General features: G+C 38.2%; 1 pseudogene; it reads right to left on the bottom strand.

Moving 5' to 3' along the window:
• Positions 1-351: 351 nt before the first annotated feature.
• On the bottom strand, positions 352-984 carry LOC102865815 (annotated as a pseudogene).
• Between the last annotated feature and the right edge of the window lie 3,416 nt (positions 985-4,400).

The following is a 4,400-nucleotide window of genomic DNA, read 5'->3' as shown; positions in this document are numbered from 1 at the left end:
TCCCCACTAAAAAAACCTCCAGAGGTTCCTTCTTCATGGCTGTCTTTGGCAATGCTTTCAAATCTTGAAAACAAAAGAACCTGTTAAAGTAAGCAAGGAAGGTGAAAAATGACATGAATGTGATGTATGAAAACCAGTCTAAGAGTATGAACTCAGGAAAAAACACATTTTGTCTTAAGGAGCATAGTTTTCTCTCAAAAGAAAAAGTGAGAAAAATAAGGGAGCTTTTATTGTGGCCTTTCTTCCAAACTGCTTAAAAGAGAGTTTGACCAAAATTCCAAACTCTGTAAAGGTAACGATTCTGAAGGAGGAGTGAGGGAAGCAAAAAAATGATAAAGTACAACAGTAGCTTTAGCTGTCAATGAGTTTCTTTGCTCTGGTGTTGGCAACATCAATACGATCTTTGTTGGTGTCAGCCTTCTTTGTGATCTGCTCTATTTGTCGATTTTGAGCCTCAATCTCATTGCCCATGTCCAGGGCCATACTTTTTAGATTTCCCAGGATACTGCCCACTTGAGTCAAGTTCTCTTCCATTTCATCTTCTCTAGCATCATTAGTTATACGTTTAATGTATCCACCGCTGGTTCCCGTAGCTGCTTGCTGAGGTTGGCCATTTGTCACCCGTCTTGGCTGTTTAGATACTACATTGTTAGGTGATTTGTCTCCACCTTCTCCCCATGCTGTCTTATAGGCCTTACCAGATTCAAAATTCTTTGTCCTATTACATGGGCAGACACAAAGGCCACAGCACTTGCTGAGTTCTGTTAAAGTCTTCTCTGCTTCTCTCATGTCTTTATTTATTTGGTCCATACCCTCTTCTATTCGGTTTAATTGTTCCCCTTGTTCATCAAGCATAGTGATGGTCTTGATTCCTGTATCCTGAGACTCAATAGCTAAACTTAGCATTCTCCTTGTACTTTCCAGAGACTCATCAGTAACCTAATGAGCCCGCTGCTGGATTTCTTCTGCTGAGAGATTATTCATGATGAATCAAAACTGTTGATAAGCACACAGATGGAAATGTAGATATCCCCCTAGTCCCTTGATTTCCTAAGAATAAATATTTAAAAATAGAAAGTTAACTAGGGGAGGGGGAAATGTGCAACAATGAATGAATATTTTTAAGAATTTCTTAAAAGTGAACTGGGGAGGAAGTGAACTGGGGAGAGGGAAGGGAGAGGAAGGAGGAGAGTGCACAACAATAAATTAATGAAAACCCAACAGTTCTATAAACTGTTGTTAAAATCACAGTTAAAAAATAGGTGTTAAAAAGAAACAGGGCTTTGTTCACTTTCCTCATTTCTTGAACAGAATTTTATATATGATAAGGGAGCACTGGTAGTTTAGTGTAAGGGGGCTGGAGGGAAATAGGACATGAAGGTCATCAGATAAAGGAAGCCAACATGAAAAGTGTTTTAAAGTTTATAGAATAAATTTTATTATGCCTAGGATCACAACAAATTGTGGCTAACCTTGAGAAGAGTAGGTGATCCCAAAATACTTGATTGTACTCATGTGAAACCTGTATTTGGAACAGGAAGCAGTAGTAGTCAGAACAGAGCAAGGAAACACTGCATGGCTCAGGATCAGGAAAGTTGTGCGTCAGGGATGCATCCTATCTCTATAACTTTTCAATCTATTTGCAGAGCAGTTTACTCAGGAGACTGAACTTATGAAAAGGAATGTGGCATCAGTATTGGAAGAAGACTCATCAATGCATTATGTAAATAACATTACCTTGCTTGCTGAAATGGAAAAGGATATGAGATGTTTGCTGCAGAAGGTCAAGGGCTGTACTCTTCAATACGGATTAAAGCTCAACATGCAAAAAGCAAAGATTCTAACCATTGAGCCAATCTGACAGCTTCATGATGGATGGAAAAGAGATTGAGATTGAGATTGCTTATAACTTCAGCTTGCTTGGTTCCACTATCAACACTCTTGCCACCAGCAGTCAGGAAATCAAAAGAAAATTTCCCATTGCATTGGGAAAGCTTGCTATCAGGGATCTCTCTAGAGTACTGAAAAGCAACGATGTCAGTCTGGAGACTAAGGTGCACTTGATCCAATTACTTGCTATTCATCAGAAAGCTGGAGAAGGATTGATGCTCTTGATATGTGGTGCTGAAGACGAGTGTTAAACACCTCATGAACTGCCAGGAGAACAAACAAGTTCATCCTGTAGAGAGTGAAACCAGGCTGCTCCTTGGAGGCAAGGATTCTGAAGCTTCATCTGACATATTTTGGGCATGTTGCAAGGAGTGATCAGTTCTTGGAGAGGGACATTGTGCTTGGAAGGGTAGAGAAACAATACAGAAGAGGAAAACCCAGGATGAGATAGATTGACTAAAAGACTGGAGAAATGGGATTAGGTCTGTAGGAGATGATGAGATTGGTTCAGGACAGAGCAGGTTTCAGAGCTGATGTACAGAGGGTTACTACGAGTTGCAGGGGACTCAATGGCACATAACAACAGCGCTGCCAATCAAAAGGCACATGGTTCAAATTCACCAGCTACTCTTTGAAAGAAAGATGGGCAATCTCTTCCCATGGTATTTACAGCCTCTGAAAAGCTGCTGGAGGGTAAGCTATGAGTCAGTTCCAACTCCACAGTACCTGAAGACAACAGTGAAAAGAAACATTAGAGCTAGTGAAAAGCTTTGGAGAGATACAATATGGCCACAAAAAGCAAGCACTGACAATTTTGTAACCAAATAAAACAAGCCAGAAACTTTGCTTACTGACTTGTGTGTGTTCTGTGTATTTGGCAACACTGTGAGCCAATTAATTTACATTAGTGAAGTTCTGTTCTCTAATTTTTCTTAGATGAAGGCCAGACTTGTTTTTTTTTTTTTTGCTTGCATCTCAGTTTAAGTATCTCAAAATAGATAAGGTATAGTCATTAAAGTAGATAAGATAAAATTTATTAAAAACAGATAAGGCAATTCATTGGCCTTGAGTCCTTAGCATTTAAAAAGATGAAAAATGTCTGTCATTTCATGTAAACTAAATATAAGGAACTCAAAACTCTCACAAAGGATGTTTTGTATTTCTTCCCACTGAGAATATTCTGTTGTTTGTGGTAAAACTCAATCATCATTTTGTATCTGAGTAGTCTCACAAGTTATAAATTTAACCAGCTGTTCACAGGGAAGTGAGCAGGAGGGAATAGAATTTCTTCCGTATTCTCATTATACACACACACACACACACACACACACACACACACACACACACGCAGACAGACAGACACACTCCAGGGCTCAGCATACACTATTTATTCATATAGATTGTCCTTTATTTTCAGGTACTTTTGTAACTTCTAAAATGGGAAGCATTAGCGGAAATAAATTGCTTTGGGCTCAGGCCCAGGATCACTGTCACCAGCAATTGCTGCATCCACAAGCATCAGTCAGCCCTCCCATTTGATATAATCACAGCCCAAAGGCAGAGGGACTTGACTGAAACCCAGGCAAAAAGCACTGGTAAGTACATTTATGCCATAAAATATGAGATCAAGAAGGAAACTCAAAGAACATCTTTTAAAACCATTAGTAACATCCTAACCCCTAGTAAGCAAAAAAAAATTCATCCCAAAGGAATTTTAAAGCAAATATCTCTAGAGTTGGGATTTAGGATTATTTTTTTATTATTATTGTACTAGCTTATTTACAGAATTCGAATACATTGTTTTCCAGAACAGATTTAGAGTTATTTTTTGTTTGTCTGTTTTTGGTTTTTTCTCCCAAACACTTCATACGTTGTATATTAAAAAGTTATAAACACTTCGCTATTAGATTACCTTTACTTGGCAGATGTCAAGATAGAGCCAGAAAGGTAGAAGTTTTGCCAAAAAAAAAAAAAAAAAAAAGCGAATCCAAGCTAGAACTCAACTCTCCTGCCTCGAGGCCCAAGGTCTTTCTTCTTATATTAATACCCAGCTTCAATGTCTCTTTTCTAAATATTTCTATTATTCCTTTCTAATAATTTGAAAATGTGCAGCTTAACACTGCTTAATGATAAGATCATAGAGTTGCAAAACTTACCAGTTACAAAAGAAGCCATTCATAGGAGACCACATGTTGTATGTTCATTTCTATAAAATGTCCAAAACAGATAAACCCATTGAAATAGAAAGTAGACTGGTGGTTGCCAGAAGTCATCCATGTGTGAGATGAAAATAGGTACAGAATTTCTTTTTGAGCTTTTTGAGATGAGGATATTTTAAACTTGATTGTGATGTGATGACACAACTCTATGAATATATGAAAAATATAATTGTTGTTGTTGTTATGTGCCGTTGAGTCGTTTGTGACTCATAGCGACCCTATGTACAACAGCCCTAAACCCTGCTCTATCCTGTGCCAATCTCATTGCCCCTGACACACCCATCCCTAGTA

Source organism: Elephantulus edwardii, unplaced genomic scaffold (genome assembly GCF_000299155.1).
Source record: "Elephantulus edwardii isolate Elephantulus edwardi_28Jun2011 unplaced genomic scaffold, EleEdw1.0 scaffold01280, whole genome shotgun sequence".
Lineage (NCBI taxonomy): Eukaryota > Metazoa > Chordata > Mammalia > Macroscelidea > Macroscelididae > Elephantulus > Elephantulus edwardii.
This window is presented reverse-complemented; position numbering and strand designations above follow the sequence as displayed.